Below are 18,915 nucleotides of genomic sequence, written 5' to 3' on the forward strand. Positions count from 1 at the left end.
TACTAAGTATTAATTAACCTAAGTATTGAGTATAACATGTGGTGTCACCTTGACTGGAATTCCACATGTGATGAGTTTGAGAAAGGACACAGAGTGTTTGGAGCTGGTGGTGTCAACCAGTCGGTCGCCAGATTTAAGATGTCTCACCATTTTCGGGGAATTCCACATGTGATGAGTTTGAGAAAGGACACAGAGTGTTTGGAGCTGGTGGTGTCAACCAGTCGGTCGCCAGATTTAAGATGTCTCACCATTTTCGGGGAACCTGCTACATTTTCCAGACATTTATTATGAGAGATGGTGATAGATTGCTTATGGCCTGATTCGTTAAAGAATGCAGGATCAGGAAACTTGGATGTTCTACTCTGGAATCATCAGTCGTCAGTCTCTTTCTGTTTGTTCCGTCATCATCGGGTTGGTGCAAATCCATTGAATTTGGATTTGCTGTCTGAATCGGTGGAAAGTTGTCGAAATCCATATTTTGCTCCTTTTGGCCCTAGGAGTTTGCTTTACCACCTAGGTTTGTGGTCCCGCAACGGGGAGGCAGGAGTAATGCCACGAGGTGACCAAGCGGCTGAGTTAATAAGTTAGTACTAAGTTAGTACTAATAGAAACAGAAATGTGGTTTTCTTTTCTGGGCCTCTGCCTACTTCTTGTAGTGCAAAAGAGCTACTCTGATATAGAAATAAAAAAAACGGTGTTTGAAAATAAAAATAAAAACTGTTTGCTTAAATGCTCTTTATATAAGACACTTTCAGGAAGGCACTAGAATCGCTTGGCCACGGAACGCTTGGCACCCACGGCTGTACTCATAGAGTCCTGTGTCTTGGTGTTAGCAATGGGAATCTGGTGGGTTGGCGGCTTCCATAACCTATTGCGGCTGATCGCCTGATGGTCTTAGTGGAGACGTTTCTAAGACGTTTCTGGCACCTCCCTTGTTGAAGTCGATGGTGATTTGTGCCACTGTCGGTCTCCGGTTGACTGAAACAATGCAAACCAGTCATTGACAGCCACGTTTGTCCACCACCTTTCTCCGTCGATAGCGCTGTCCATAATATGATGATGTTCCAGAAATGGCATATTCCCCATACACTCTTGATACTGACGAACGGGGATTGTTTGTATTGAAGTTTAGTGGTGCATGGACTACGCGGGTCATAATGCGCCAGTTCATAGGGTGTCATGTGTTTCCGAGGTGTTTACTGTTTACTTTGGATTTAAATTGTTCCTTTTAACCTTTCTCCTCTCATTTAATCACCTCGCTTCTAAGATTAAGAAGTTCACTGCAGCAATTATCCGCATTTCCAAATCGGACTGGGGACTAAATAGGAAGACGCTCTTGCTATATTATACAGCAGTATTCGGACCAATAACAACATATGCTTCGGGAGTCTGGTTCCCTAGAGCCGTTAATGTTAAACTCCGTTCCAAACTCATTTCCATTCAACGGGTTATGCTGCTTGCCATGCTCCGGGCCTGCAGGACAGTGTCCTCTGCTGCTCTGTAGGTCCTTGCTGGAGTCTTACCACTAGACCTGCATGTCATCATCAAAGGACTATGCTATCGTCTAAAGCACGGAGTTCCCGGCGAGATTCTCGGCATCTCATGCAACTTAACTGCTAACATCAAAGACGAGAAACGGAGAATCTGGAATGAACTTATCAGTGTGTGGCAATCACGATGGGATTCCAGTACTACTGGTCAAGTCACCCGCTCTTTTGTTCCTGCAGTTACCTTCCCTCTCAACAAGACCGTCCGCCAATGGTTTTCTCCCAGCCTAACAACATTGTATATGCTTACTGGGCACGGCTCCATCAACTCCAAATTATTTCAATTTGGCTTGTCTGACACCAATCTCTGCTTGTATGGTGCTGAGGAAACCTGGACGCACATTCTGTATCGCTGCAGCCTGTACCACGATGACAGATCTACACTACAAGCTGTTGTAGTGTAGATCTGTCATCTACAATTTGCTGAATTGAGTTGAATGGAAATGAGTTGTCAGCAACTTCTCTGGAAGAAATGAAGTGGTGCTGATTGAAAATTCTCAATTGTTCTCAGCTCTACAACAATTCTGCTCTGCTGTTTTCACTAAAAGAAAGAAACTCTTCTCAAGTTTAACATATCAACAACAAGGAACCAACCCAACGCCTGCAATGTCTATCGATATTTCTTAAAACTGATATCGCCTGCCATGTACTTTTTTTTTTTTTTTTTTTTTTTAAGCTAGTACCCCAGTTTGGGCAGCTGTGGATACAGGATTAGCTACCACCATTAGTATAGCACTACCTCCAGTGGCTGCGGTTTTCCTTCTTCCTAGGACAGAAAAAGACTGCTGTCTTGTGGTTCCTGTGCCACAATTAATACTTCTGATTTGTTGCGTGATGTGATTTGCTGTGTGAACATGTTACATGTTCATTACACTTATAACATTGTAATTAAGACGATTATATGTATATATCATTGTATGTATCATTATATATTGTATCATTATACAAATTTGTATATATCATATACAGGGTGATTCACTTCCAGTGCGACAAACTTGCAGGAGGTGTAGGGGGTACAAAGACGAATCGGAATCACATAGCATTGCAGGGTCCGAAATGCCTTCGTCATGCGGTAGAGGACGTTGAACGGGAGGTCGCGTGAACAGCGATCCCGCTGGAAGTCAGCATTTGCGAACCGGTTCCCGAGGATGGACGAGTATTCAAACGTTGAACTGGCCGACATGCACCTCGCGTATGGATTTGCGGACTGTAACGGGCGCGCGCTCTGCGCTTGTACCAGGAACGTTCCCGCAAAGGCGTGCTCCTCATCATACGATTTTCTCACGTGTGCACAGAAGGTTACGTGAGACTGGTTGTTTCACGAGAGGTACCATGAATCGAGAGCGAACGACGAGGACGCCAGACAATGAGGAGAATGTCCTACGTCTTGCAGAAGACAATCCGAGTACGAGTGCTCGAGCGATAGGCCAACGATTGGGTATTTCCCAATCCACTGTATGGAGGATACTGTCAACAAACCAAATGAGTTCATACCATCTGCAACGCGTCCAATCATTGGAGCCTGCGGATTATCCACTCCGGAGGACTTTTGCTACTTGGTGTCTTCAACAGAAACGGTTCGCAAATGCTGACTTCCAGTGCGATCGCTGTTCACGCGACCTCCCGTTAAACATCCTTTACCGCATGACGAAGGCATTTAGGACCCTGCAATGCTATGTGATTCCGATTCGTCTTTGTGCCCCCTACACCTCCTGCAAGTTTGTCGCACTGGTAGTGAATCACCCTGTATATATCATTGTACATATATCTATGTATGTATATAGCGTATTTGCCCGTTTCTGGCTAGGGGTCGCTTGTTGTTTTTGTTAATAAAGAATCCCTTTAACTGGTAAAAAAAAAATAATAATAAAATAAAATAAATTAACTGATTCGTACTTCATTGTGTTAGTCCGTTTCTTATGTTCACTTCCTTAGAGGAAGTGATATAAATTAATAGCTTTAAGGAAGTTGAAAACATCTGTGAAGTCTTCTCTATTTTTCAAGACGTCTGTTAGGGTAATGTGTCCTATAAATATCTTTGAAGGCTTGTTTGCGTTCATTTGCGTATGTAGGACAGTCTATTAATATGTGTTTAACTGATAGGATAGTGTCACAAGTCTGGCATCGTGGTGATTCTTCTGCTCGCAACAAAAATGAGTGCGTAATGTGGGTATGCCCGATTCTTAGCCTGGCCAGTGCTGTTTCTTCTTTTCTCGACCTTCGTGTGCTAGAAGTCCAGTTTTCAATATGCGGCTTTATTTGGTATAATTTGTTTGCAGTTTGCAGATTTCAAGTTTCTTGCCAATTCAACTGGCAAGTACGCATATCGCATGCTTGTAATCGGAATAAGGCACTGATATATCTTCTCCAATCTGTGGCATAGCTTCTTTTGCTGATTTGTCTGCTGCTTCATTTCCAGCAATCCCTGTATGTCCTGGAATCCAGCAGAAAAGTGTATCTTGTTCATTTCTGTCGCAGTCAGTTAGTATTTGCCGTATATGTCCAATCCTTTGACACGATCTGAGCAAACGTTGACATCAGAAGTTTTGAAACAGTAATCCGACCAAGGAAAAGAAGAAAAGAAGTCACGCAGGTCATCCCATTTTGCATTCTTGTATTGGATGTTTGGGTGTACCTATGTTTTCTGCATGTATTGTAAGGAATTCAAGGAATCTGTGTATATTACACTTCTCGTGTAATGTTTATCTTGTACATGGGTTAAAGCTATTTTTATTGCACATAATTCTGCTGTGTATACACTGCACTCTTTCAATAGCTGTTGCGTTAAATTAATATCTGGGAATACAGCTGCTGCTCCCACTAAAGTGTCTGTTTTCGAACCATCTGTGTATATTGGAATATAGTCAGGAAATTGAATTCTGTGCGCTGCATGTAACTGTTGGGAGATTGTTGTAGGTAACGCTTTTTTATTCCATTTCTGAAAGGAGAAGTCGCATATTGGGATATGCGAATCCCATTGTGGAGGAGTGTGAACTAGCAGGTGTGCTACTCTGTCTATATTAAGGTTATGTACTGCTAAAAAGTCTTGCATTCTAATTCCCAGGGGTCGATTTGCTTGTTGGCGATTATGGTATATGTTTCTACAACATGTATCAAAGAGGGTCTCCGAAGTAGGGTGTCTATTTTATATGAAAACAACGATGATATAATATCTGACATTACCATAAGAACCTACAGAATTTTGGCTTCAAAGTTGATGAAGTTAAAGAATCCATAAATCTCAAATTTAAACCAGGATTTAAAGCCAACTGAACAAATTGGGTCATTGGCTTCCCTGCAAAATTTCTAAAATGTCTTTTTGAACAGAACAGACTTTATCTTGGGTATCAAGCCCATAAGTACCGTCGGTTTACAATAGTGAACAAGTGCTTTAGATGCCTGGCTTTTGGTCATTCATCCCACAACTGTAATCAAAAAGTAATGTCGTGTGGTCATTGCGCCATGGGAGCAATGACCACACGACACTACTTTTACGTCATGTATACGCAGACTGTCCTCAAAAACAGGATACATCAAAATGCATCAACTGCAAGAGGCGTCATAAGCATTACGATCACTCTGTAAAGGACACTTCATGTCCAGAATACATTAGAGCACTGCAACAGGCTAAAACAAGAACCATTAATGAGTAACAACAACCAGACCTCTGCCCTTAATGCAACTTTTCCTAACCATGAGGATATTACCATACCACAACTGAATGCTCATCGCTCCAGGAATGTCACAGATGAAGTCCGAGTTGCCATCACTATGATTCATTCATTCACAACAGATACATCATCTATTCGTATGATTTTCTCTGCTTACAAGAATCCTATTTTTCCAGAAGTCTCCATGGACACAATTCAAAATTAATGGGGTTTCCAATCTCTGCCCGGATCATACATGCTGACGCAGAACATCCAAAATCTGCAATAGTGGCATTTAATACCTCACTTGATATAACAGCTATTTCTTCCCTGTGTAGACCAAATGCTACATGTGTACAAATCTCGTCACTTGCTCATACTTTCTATTTGGTATCACTGTACTGTCCTCCATCTGAAGATATCCAAATCTCTCTGAACTATTTAGATTCTGTCATTGAAAACTATGCCCATCACCAATCATTATAGCTACAAATTCCAACGCCAAGTCTTCATTATGGTTTAGTACCTCCACTGACCACAGAGGACGACAATTGGAGAACTTCATGCTGGCACATAACCTGCACATCCTAAATAAATCCACCCAACCCATACCTCCTTCACAATAAATGTTGAGTCTAACATCGACCTGACTCTCACAACTGCAAGCATCACTAACAAAATATCAAACTGGGCTGTGATTGAGGATCTAACATGTAGTGACCACCGTGCAATTTCCTTTAAACTAACCACAAATTTACGAAATTGGACGTTACCTCCTCAAGACAGAAGATTTGCTATAAAGTATATAAAATGGCCACTGTTCTCAGATCCATTTAAACATTACTTCCCTGATAAAATTTTAGATTCGTTTAATCAGCTTAATGCCAAAGAACTAGCCTTCTATATCCAACCAGTCTTACTACGAGCAACTGAATGCTCTACTAATTTCTCATCTGTTCCCTAGTGGAATCCGCAGCTAACGGTTTTAAGAATACGTGTTCACAGTGCAAAGAAACTGTATCAAAGACGACTCTCTTGGCCATCCAATGAAGTACAAAGTCTCAGAAATGAATACAGAACCATGAAACATCAGTATAATCTCGAAATCTCAAAGCAAAAAATCGCTACCTGGCAGTCTTTCGTCTCCACTGTGGGCAACTCGAACCCGTGGGGACTACTCTATAAACTTAGCAGAGATAAAGTGCCAACCAATGATATTTACAACTCCATACTGACTAATGACTCCAAACCACGACCTGGCATGATACTGTCAAAATGATTCTGGATAAACTTTTCCCTCAGGATGATAAGTCAGCAAACTCTCCCACTCAATCCATAACAAGAACCCTCAACCTTCAATACTCCTCCACTGTGGATACTGACCTGTTTAATCAACAAGAGCTTCAAACAGTTTAAATTAAATCAATGTCCAAAAATGTCCTGGACCTGACTTTCTGGAGAATACTGCCATTAAGAAGTTCGGAGAAACTTATCCTAAAATCCTGTTAAATCTCTTCAACAAATGTCTTCTCTGTGGTACTTTTCCCCGTCTCTGGAAGAATGCACTAGTCAAACTACTAAGAAAACCTAACAAGCCCCCATCAGATCCCAGAGCCTTCCGCCCCATTTCACCTCTACCGAATTTGAGAAACTCTACGAACGACTACTCGCCCAAAGAATCGATGATATTTTCCAAGCTCAACACATCTTTTCACCTCACCAGTATGGATTCATTAAGGGCAAGTCTTGTGAAGATGCACTTCTTGCGTTAAAAAATTACATCCAAAATTCCACATCAAAATATGAAATGGCCATCTTCATTAGACTTCGAAGGGGCTTTTGACTCCCTCTGGTGGGAGAGCACTCTCGCAAGTCTTCGGAACATCTCATGCTCCTCTCAGTTGTACCAAGCTATCCGAGCCTATTTGATCACAGATCTATATATGTTACTTCACAAACCTACAACATAACACGAGCTGTCAATAGAGGATGTCCTCGGGGCTCTGTTCTTGGGCCGCTGGAACATTACACTAAATACATGGCTAACCACACATTTTGATTTTGCTACTCCAATGCATATGCTGATGCCCTTGTTATTGTCTTCTCAGGCAACTACAGGCAACAAATTCAAGAAAGAGCTTCTCCGGTCTTAAAGGATCTCATTAAATGGGCAACTGTCAACAAACTTAAAATATCTCCATCCAAAACCCGGCTCATGAACTTTAAAGGTCAACTGAATATCCATCGTCCTCCTATCTTGAAAATAGCTAACAAATACCATATGTCAAGCACTAAAAACAACTTGGTGTGATCATTGATGAAAAACTCAATTTTACTCTCCACGTAAACCACCTAATAGATAAAATCAAGAAGTTTACTGTGGCTATTGTTCGCATTACAAGAACTGACTGTGGACTTGGACGCAGAGTTCTCTTATATTACAAGGCAGTATTCATACCTATTGCGACCTATGCTGCCCGGTTTGCAATGACAGAATTAAGAACGTCATGCTGAAATCAAAACTGCTCTCCTTGCAAAGATCCGTGATTCTTCCAATGCTCCGTGCCTGCAGGACTGTCTCAACTGATGCCCTGCAGGTCATAGCTGGAGTATTACCTCTGGACTTGCACATTTTATATCATGCCTTCTGCTACTTTCAAAAACATCAGACCTCCATGGAATTCTATGGAATACAGAATGATGTCTTTGCAGACACCAAAGCTGAAAAAACTCGGATTTGGTCTGATTTAACAAATATTTGCCAAGATCGTTGGAATACAATCCATAAAAGCAGAACTACATATAAATTTATACCAGACGTCTCTTTTACTGCCAACAAGAAAAATTCCCTATGGTTCTCTACAAACCTGTACACATCATTTATCATAACTGGACTTGGCTCTTTTAACAGCAAACTACTTCAGTTGAGAATAGGCAATACCGATTCTTGCCTTGACTCCAATTGGAAGACTGGAACCACCTGCTTTATCTCTGCCCTCTTTATGCTGACCTACGGAAATCCCTACAACACCTTCTCGCCTGGCAACGAAAAACGTCAAGTAGAATCTTCCTCACACCTTGGAATCCTGCAATGATTTGCTTCTGATTTTAATTTAATTTTGTTGTAAATTTAAAATAAAATAACAAAGAAAGATAAATAAAATAAAATAAGATAAATAAAAAAGATAAAAAAACCCACACTTTCTCAGATTTTCTTTAGCCAGTACGCTTGTAATTTTTTTTCCTTCTATTTTCTTTATCGTCCTGTCTAAAGAAAATAGAAGAAAACTTGTGTTGGTCAATCCCGCTTCAGCTTCACCTCCTACGGTGCCTCCAGCACCTTGAATAATGTGAGCCTCAGCAGTGAGCAGTGTCTTGCAAAGATAAAATATTGTAACCTTGAATAGCTCTTAGAAGATCACATTAATCCAGTTAGTTTTCTCTTTTTTTTACTTTTATCCCCTCAGGCCTGTGCTGTTGTTAGTTTGTTTGTTATTTGGTTTTTAGGAGCATTAGCAACTAAGGCCATATTGCTCCGGGGATATGCAGTGGTCATTCCCTGACCTTTCCGCATCCTCCGTATTTGGTGGTCACGGGCTCGAACCCCGGTCTAATCAAGAAGCGTGTGCTACGCACTGCTGCTCCTGCCCACCTGGCTACGGAGGCGCCCAGGCCTGGGCAATCTGAGGATTGCTGGCACCCACTGGTATTGCACTGCCTCCAGTGGGTGCGGGATTTGTTCAATCTTAGATAATTAACTTTTATTTTTATAATTTTTTTATTTATTTATTTTGTATTTTAAATTTATTTAAATTTTTTTTCCATGATTATTTTTTATTTTTTATTCATTTTTTTATTCATTTTTTATTTATTTTATTTTTTTATTTTAAATTTATTTATATATTTTCATTATTATTTTTTATTTTTTATTCATTTGTTTTTTTAATATATTTTATTCATTTAATTTTTTGTAATTTTTTTCTTCTATTTTCTTTAGCCAGTACGCTAAAGAAAATAGAACAACGTCTGAGAAACTGTGGGTTTTTTTTATCTTTTTTATCTCATTTTATTTATCGTTCTCTGTTATTTTATTTTATATTTACAATCAATTCTCTCAGAGGTGCATCCGTAGCCAGGTGGGAAGTAGTAGCAGCAGTGCGTAACACACACTTCTTGATTAGACCGGCGTTCGAGGCCGTCACCACCAAATGCGGAAAGGTCAGGGAATGACCATCGCACCGAGCAATATGGACTTAGTTGCTAATGCTCCAAATAACAACAATCAATTTTTATTTACTTTTTTTTCTTACTTTTATTTATAATTTATTTTTTATTTTTTATTTTACTTCACCTTCATTTTATTTATTTTATTACTAATTTTTTTATCATAACTTGGTGTGATCATTGATATCTATATATATTTATATAAATATAAATATATCTATATATATCAATATCTATATTGATATCTATATATATATACTTTGTATCTATATATATTTTTTTTATTATTTTAATCTATTTTTACTTCTTCTTTCTTTTTCTTTTTTTTTTAATACTATTTTATTTTTTATTTTTTTTTCTGCTCTCAACTATAAATTTTTATCTTAATTTATTTCAGTTTACTTTTTTTTTAACTAACTTATTTATTTGATTTATTTTTTTTAATAATGATTTTTTTTATTTATTTCTTCTCTATGCTGGTACCCTTAGTTTGGGTAGCTGTTGGTACAGGAATTGCTGGCAACCACTGATATAGCACTATCTCCGGTGGGTTTGCGGGACTTCGCCCTCTTCAGAGCAGACAAAGATTGTAATGGTCTATCTCCACTTCACTAAGGACATATCTAGTTGTGGCCCACCTCCTCGTGGTGTAAACGAGCACTGGGCACGCTTTCCAGGAGATCGCCTGCCCGGTGGCAAAGAGGCGAGATACAACACAACAACACATAATATACGCAAACATAACACTACACGTTTCTGGCCGCTCTACAAAGTTTTGTACCATCACAGAGTAACATGGCGGAGATAAACTTATGTTCCTGGAGCCGCTGTACAGAAGATACTATACATGTCTACAATTCAACGCGAATTGTTGTCCTAAGAGTTAAAGGTGGTTCGTTGGCTTCAGCATAGAGACTATATATTGGAGAGGTACAATAGGCGCCAGTAGCTATAAACAGTGCGTTGTGATGAACTGGATCCAGCCATTTCAGAGCTGTTTTCCGTGCTGAATCGTACTGGGGCTCCATAGTTCAACGTTGATCTAATTAGTGCTTTGTATAGGTTTAGTAAGGAATATCTGTCTATCCCCATGCTGTTGCTGAAAGGATTTTAAGTATGTTCAGTTGTTCTGTACAGCTTTAGCATTAGCATTAGCATTAGTAGAGGCATTTAATGCAAGAAAGCAAGCTTAGGCAGCATCAGCCAAAAAAAAAAAAAAAAAACCCACTTCCACTTCACTCCTCTGTTCGTTCGAAATACCTGTCCAGCTGAGCCTTAAACTTATTTAGGCTATCAACTTCCACGACAAGGGATGGAAGTCTGTTCCACCAACCAACCACCCGCTGGCTAAAGGCAAATTTCCGCACGTCTATCCTACATCTGTCTTTCCTCAATTTGAATTTATGCTCTCTCAGGTGATTATTCTGAGCGAGAGGAAGAATCCCATCAGCATTGAGCATGCTCAAACCATTCAAGGCTTTATACACCTCTATCAGATCACCTCGCTGGTGCCTAGTCTCCAGACACTGTAATTTGCAAAACTTAAGCCTTTCTTCGTAAGAGCACCCCTTTGTTCCAGTGACTAATATTGTTGCCCTTCTCTGTACTCGTTCCAGCAGCTCTACATCCTTCTTGAAATGAGGCCTCCAGACCTGTATACAGTACTCTAGGTGTGGCCTGACCATTGCCTTATACAAGGGAATAATCACCTCCTTATCCCTGCTAGAAAAATTCCTATATATCATTGACAATACACATTGAGCTACTCTTGCAGCCCGTCTGCACTGCTCAGAGAACTTCATATCTGCCTGCACAACCACCCCCAGGTCCCTTTCATTCTCTACCACTGTCAGTGTAGTACCACAGAGTTGATACGTTGCTCTGGGGTTGCTGTTTCCCATGTGTAGTACTTTACATTTGTCAATGTTAAACTTCATTTGCCACCTCTCAGCCCATCTGCTCAACCTTTCCAGATCCTGTTGCAGCAGCATAGAGTAGTAGTGTCCCTGACAACTCTGCCTACCTTTGTATCGTCTGCAAATTTCGACATTAAGCTTGATATACCATCATCAATATCATTTATAAATACAGAAAACAATAATGGACCCAACACTGAGCCCTGAGGGACTCCACTAATAACATTAGTCCACGACGAGCAGTGGCCATTGATTACCACTCTCTGTCTTCTCCCCCTCAGCCACCCCTTTATCCACAGCAGCAATTTGCCTCCAGTGCCACACTGCTCCAATTTGTGCAGCAGTCTTCCATGTGCAACAGTATCAAAAGCCTTTCTAAGATCCAAGTATATAATATCAAAGTAATATATCCAAAATAATATATAATATTCCCTGCATCCAGTTCCTTTGTGAGTGCATCATAGTATCCAATCAAATTGGTCAGGCAAGACTTCCCCTTAACAAAACCATGCTGTGTCCGAGCTATAACTGCAGTCTTGTCTAAATGATACTGCAGTGCTTCTTTAACTAGTGCCTCCATTAATTTTCCGGGAACGGAAGTTAAACTCACAGGTCTATAATTACTTGTGTCAGCCTTTGATCCTCCTTTGTGAATTAGGGTCACATTTGCACATCTCCAGTCTGTGGGTACCTCCCCTGAGTCCAAGGAAGCTCTCATAATTATGGCTAAGGATTTGCTTACTTCCTCTGCTGCCTCCTTTAATATAACTGGATAGATCCCATCTACCCCGGGTGCCTTTCTTGTGTTTATCTTCAACAATTTCTCCTCCACTTTACTCTCAGTTATTACAAGATTCTCTAGCTTACTGCTAGAGTTGAATACACCTCTGGATTTCCCCTCGCTAAATAACTCCTCATGTGTGAATGTCGATGCAAAATATTCATTTAGTTTGTTAGCTACCTGAGCAGGATCATCAACAGTTGACCCATCGATATCAAGTGGACCAATCTGATTCATCCCCTTCCTTCTAGAGTTTACATAAGTAAAGAACTCTTTGCTGTTTTTCTTTGCATCCCTTGCCAAAGATTTCTCGTAATCTGCCTTCGCCTGCCTAAACTCCTTGGTAACTTGGTTACAGATCAAATTGTATCTATCATAGGCTTGTGTGTCATGTGTTAATTTGTATATATCCCATGCATGTTTCTTCTCTGCCATATGCCTCATTAGTTCATCTGACATCCATTTAGGCCTAAACCTTGAACAATATTTCTTAGTTGGTATGTAAAGCCTAGTAGATTCCAAGATAAGTTCTTTGAATGCTTCCCATTTTGCATTTGCTGTTGGTAACATCATCAGTTGGTCCCACTGTATAGAATTTAAATACTGTCTCAGTCCATCGTAGTCGCCTTTACGAAAGCGATAACCCTTCCCTTTGCCCCTAATGGTAGTTACCTCTTTGAGTAAATCCCACTTCAGCACACTGTGATCACTGCCACCTAGTTGTTCATTTATCTGCAGATTCTTAATGCATGAAGAATCACTGCTGATAATCAAATCAAGAGTGTTCCTCCCTCTAGTTGCCTCCCGAACATGCTGATGTAGAAAACAATCATCCAATAAATCCACAAAAGCCTTGCTAGTGTGTGAGTGACCAGCCCCCAAATTCCAATCAATATCTGGGAAATTAAAATCTCCCATTATAAGACTCTCTGATTTACTGGCCCACTCCATTTTCCTGTACAGTTTCTTATTATATTCATCAGAGTCATTAGGCCTATAGCACACTCCTACTCTCAATTTTGATCTCCCAATGCTTATGTCACACCAAACTGACTCGACACTGCACTGTCCAGCGATGTCCACTGGCTTCACTTCCTTGGATTTTATGTATTTCTTAACTAACAGCATAACCCCTCCTCCCTTCCTATCCACTCTATCCTTTCTGTAGACGTTGTACTCCCCAAATTCCAGTTCTGCATTCCTTATATCTGTGTGACACTACGTCTCTGATATCCCAACAATATCTGCCTTTGATGTTTTGAGCAATACCTCAAATTCATCAAATTTATTTACTAAACTCCTAGCATTGGTGTACATGCACCTATTTCTATTCTTAGCTACCCTAACACAACCCATGTGTTTACTTGTACCGCAATGACTCCCAGCAGTCTCTGAAATATCCTGCATCTTGTTTTTCAGGCTTCTGCTCATTCCAATAGAAGCAGTGCAAGAATCACTTTCACCTCTGCCACTGGCTACTGTTAATGTATTAGTCCTTGTATCCCCCCCAATCTAGCAGTTTTCCAACCCACCTAACACTGCCTGGATAGCATCAGCAAATATTCTTGCACCCTTTCTATTTAAGTGTATCCCATCCCTGTAGAAGCAATCTCTCCTGTTAACAAGTACAGTCCAGACTGAAAAAAATTCAACCCCTTGAGCCTTGCACAATCTTTCCAGGGCCGAATTGATCGACAAGGCTCTCATCATATACTCCCTCCTATCGTGTCTGGGCAGAATTACAGACACTTTCAAATTCAACCCTATTTCACGGCTTTTTTTCAACAGTGACCTGTACTTGTTAAGCAATTCTGCAGGTCTCCTACTCTTGGTATCATTTGTGCCAACGTGTACAACTATATCACCTTTTGTGCCCTTAAAAGATGATATTATTATATCTGCTCTACAACGTCATCAACCTTTGCCCTGGCTTTTATGTAGCTCCCGGATATGCTCCACGAATGTGAGTTTCTTATCTAAGATTTGTACAAGAAATTTTGCCTTCGGCTGCGTTGGTGTATTCTTTCCTTTTAATTTTAGTTCAGGAACCAGGATGGATATTTCTTTTGCGACATTTTTGTCTCAAAAGAAATCTCCATCCAATATTGTTTTTTGTGTTGACAGTCTGAAACCGTTACCTGGTGCCCACTTACTTATACATGTATTGTTAATTACGCATTGCAATTGCCTCTCGATAGTTGTTGTGTTCTGTGGTTCAGTAGAGATACTAAAGTCATCAACATAAATTGCACGTGAAACCGAAGGAGGGAACTGATTTGTGATCGAATTTATGGCAAACAAAGTGGCACTCAAGACTGAGCCCTGTGGAACGCCTTCTTGTTGTTGGTAGATTTTGGAGAAAGAAGTTTCTATTTTGACTTGGAAGGTTCTGTTTATAAAGAAGTTCTGACGTAGCCCAGCGGTTAGAAACAAGAGTGCATAGCACGCGTTCCTTAAATGAACCGGGGTTCAAACCCCTGATTACTAAATACGATAAATATTTGTATCGTGAACTCTATTTCCTTGGTTGTCGTGCCGGAGTATAAACAGAATTTTTTTTTTTTTTTTTTTTCTGGATAAACATAGGGAGATTGCCTCTGAGTCCAGTAAGGTGCATATCTCGCAAGATCCCATATCTCCAAGTGGTATCGTAAGCTTTTTCAATGGCATAAAGTACTATAACCATATATTGTGATCTGATAAATGCATTTCTGATATTGGCTTCTATTAAAAAATTAACTTTTCTGTTTATACTCTGGCACGACAATCAAGTCAGTGAAGTTTACAATAAATCGTCAATACAAATATTTATTTAGTAGTCACGGGCTTTAACCCCGGTCCCCTCAGGTCCTCTCAAGGAACGCGTGCTATGCACTCTCGCTCCTGACCACTGGGCTACGTCCTAACTACGTGGTCTAGTGTAGACCACGTACTTAGGGACTGGGGCTCCATAGTCCAACTTTGATCTAATTAGTGCTTTGTATAGGTTTAGTAAGGAATATCTATCTGTTCCCCATGCTGTTGATGAAAGGATTTTAAGTATCTTCAGTTGTTTTGTACAGCTTTTATGTAGCTCCTGGATATTCTCCACGAATGTGAGTTTCTTATCTAAGATTAGTCCAAGGGGAGCACACAGATATTCCTTACTAAACCTATACAAAGCACTAATCAGATCAAAGTTGGACTATGGAGCCCTAGTGTCTACACAAGACCACGTAGCCGAGTGGTCAGTAGCGAGAGTGCATAGCACGCGTTCCTTGAGAGGACCGGGGTTCAAGCCTGTGACTACTAAATACTGTAATGTCTAAAACCACATTGCGTGTTTGTGAAGATGTTATTTTCCTCTAAATATCAATGTCTTACTTATCATTTTTTCTAGTAATTTTTCTAAACAACTGGTGAGGGCTATTGGTTGATAGTTGCATGGATTTGTCAGGATTATGGAAAGTTAGTACTATTGCATGGCGCCATGTGTTTGGAAATACATTTTCTTGGAATATTCTGTTATACAGTTTCAATAAATTTTCTAATTAAGTCTTGTTAAGGTGCTTGATTATAACGTAATGTATGTCGTTTGAGCATACTGCCCTTGGCCTGGCTGTGGACAAAACTTCGTGCAGTTCATTTATTGTGAATGGTTGATTGTTGGTTCATTACCTTTTGATTTAAATTTGATCTTATGCTTTTCTGCTGTTTCTTTTTGGATCAGAAATGCCTGATGGTATGAAGCTTTTTCTGATACTTTTGCAAAGGTCTTACCTAATGTGTTTGCAATGACGGTAGGTTCAGTCAAACTAATTCCATTGCAGACCAGTATTGGGGATGGCCTATTTCTTTATATATATACCTATCATTTTTCTTATTTTATTCCAGACTATATGTGCATTTGTTGTTTTGTTTATTGTAGATGTGAATTTGATCCGTGTTGCTTTTCGACTCTGCTTCCTAGTGAATCGCGCTATGGCTCGCATTCTTTTGTACTGAATCAGATTGTCTATTGTGGGGTATCTGCGAAAACGGTTCCATGCCCTATTTTGTTGTTTTCTTGTTTCAGTGCAATCACTGTTCCACCATGTTTTCGGACGGTTTGGGAAACGTGGTGAAATATTCGGGATTGTTAGCTTGCCTGCGTTTTGTATAGTTTCTGTGATATGTGCTAGTGCAACAACTACTGTTCCCTCCTCAATGATATTGGTGTTGAAAACTGCTTCCCAATTAACTTTTTCTATTTTCCAGTGAGGAGTCCTGCTGGTATGATATGGATATTCACTTACCAGTGTGGAAATTACTGGGTAATGATTACTCCCAACAGAATCCTCAAAAACTTTCCAATTAAATGTTGTGTAAAGTGTAGGAATAAATACGGTAAGGTCTGTAGCTGTGGTGGTCCCAGTTGGAAAGTGGAAGTAAGTGTGGTTACCCCTGTTAAGAAGTAGGAGGTTGTGATTATCTAGCAGTTGTTCAATGATGCGTCCTCTTCTGTTGTAGTCGGAGCATCTCCAAAAAGGGTTATGTCCCTTCATATCTCCCATCAGACAGATTGGGGAAGGTAGTTGTTGTAGTAATGCATCTAGGTCTTCATAAGAGACATCTTCTCCTGGAGGAATGTATAATGAGCATATGGTTAATAGGGACCTTGCTATTGTAGGAATTGCTACCGCCTCTAATCGGATTTATATGCATCTGTTGTGTTGGTATTCTGTCATTTACTAATACTTTGTATAGCAACTTCTTCATGTGTTATTCAGTAATTCAGTTATTCAGTAATAACCTTGAGTTATCCAGCTTCTGTACATTGAATAGTTCCTGATATTCAGGGTATCGTGTTGTTTAAGGTACGTTTCTTGGAGACAGGTACAGATTGTTGTGTACTGGGTGATCAGATACTGTACGTCGTCAAAATTAGTACGTAATCCTCAATAGCTCCACTGAATAATTTTATCCATTATTTATATTTGCTCAGCCCCTCGAGCTGTTTTCGTTGGGTGGTTGTCTTTTGTTTTTCTGTCCTTACTCTATCTCTTTTGAGATAGAGTAAGGACATTAATTTCCGGTATCCATATCTTCTTGTAATTCTTCAGCATGGATTTCCAACACTTCGTCATCTATCTTTCTTGTTTTCTCAAATTCCATAACTTCTGAGGTAGGTTCATGATTTCGTGGTCCTTCATTACTTTTACACTGTTGCAAGGTTGGGGAATCTGAGGGGATTGAGTTCGATCTGTTTACGTTTTCCCGTGTTTATCTTGTTGCTTTGCTTGAAGTAAGTGGAAAAAAAGATTCATTTGGAGGAATTGAGATTTCAGTTTGACATTCCACTGATTTAAATTGCTACTTGTGCGTACGTTGGTCTATTGGTCATAGTTGGCTGGACCATTTTTCTTGCTTCTTGGTATGTAATATTGTGGTCCGTTTTGTATTTCTGTATTTCTTTTTCTTTTTTCCATCTTTCACATGTTCAGGAGTATCCAGGATGTTCTCCTTTATAATTTGGACACTTTGGGATTGGAGCTGGGCAGTCATCAATCTGATGTTCTTTGGATCCATATTTAGCACATGTCGGTGTCAGGGGCGGATTTTGGCATGGTCTTTATTGGCTGTAGCCCAGGCCCCGTTCAATCAAAGGGCCCCTTCGCGATAAAAAAATAAATAAAAACAATTTAAATTAAATATTTAAGAAAAAATAAATTATACAAAATTTTTTCGTACCTAGATAAAGTTTAAATCGTTGGTTTGCAACACTATCGGATTTGAATAAAATATCAAATATCAATGTTTTAAATGACAGTACATAGTAAATACGGCTGTCTTCTATCGCCTCTGTCGGTAGTCGGTAAAATCAAAATATACTTTTTCATTTGTCAATTATGCAAATAATGTGGCAACGTCGGAATGGGAGTGCAAGTCTAGCCCCTCTAAAGTGTGTTAGCTTACTGTAACTCTCACCGTTGGACATTTGAAGTTATGTATAGTACAGTATAGTTGAATATTAAATGGTCATTCATTCGGTGGAGTGTACTGTTCAGGTGCTTCGTTTCTTCACTGGTAAGTATCGGCAAAGTTTACTAAATACTAAATAAATATAAGTTAAATCACTTTCCGGAAATATTTTGGCGGCACGTAAATTCAATCGTTTTTTGCATTTCCTCGAAATGAGCCATAATAAAAATAACTGGACACCGTTTATTTGAAGTAAGCGGTAGGCACTAGTAAGCTTGCCTACTTGACAATGTAAGATGTAAAATCCTACAAATTTAAAATAAAAATAATTGTTTTGCTAGAAGTAATGTTAAAGTTTGAAGAATGCTAGATTTAGTGATGGGATAGTTTAAGCGTGTGAATTGAGAATAGTAGCAAAGTGGTAAACAAGTAATTCAAATAATATGAGAGAGCAAACAGGGGCGGTAGGCACTAGTAAGCTTGCCTACTTGACAATGTAAGATGTAAAATCCTACAAATTTAAAATAAAAATAATTGTTTTGCTAGAAGTAATGTTAAAGTTTGAAGAATGCTAGATTTAGTGATGGGATAGTTTAAGCGTGTGAATTGAGAATAGTAGCAAAGTGGTAAACAAGTAATTCAAATAATATGAGAGAGCAAACAGGGACAGCAGGACTAAGTAAAGGGGTGCCATTTGAGAATGGGCGTGAAGGGGGTTGCTTAAGGAAGACAAATAAGACGTGAAGCGGAATTATGCGAGGCGCCTCCTCTGATCTATGACACCGTTGGAGCCAAAACAGGAAATTAGTGGACGTCCAGTGTTCGCGTCAAATTAAAAACAGCGTCAGGCTGACTGA

Source organism: Mastigoproctus giganteus, chromosome 7 (assembly GCF_048544385.1).
Source record: "Mastigoproctus giganteus isolate SK-2022 chromosome 7, ASM4854438v1, whole genome shotgun sequence".
NCBI classification, from domain to species: domain Eukaryota; kingdom Metazoa; phylum Arthropoda; class Arachnida; order Uropygi; family Thelyphonidae; genus Mastigoproctus; species Mastigoproctus giganteus.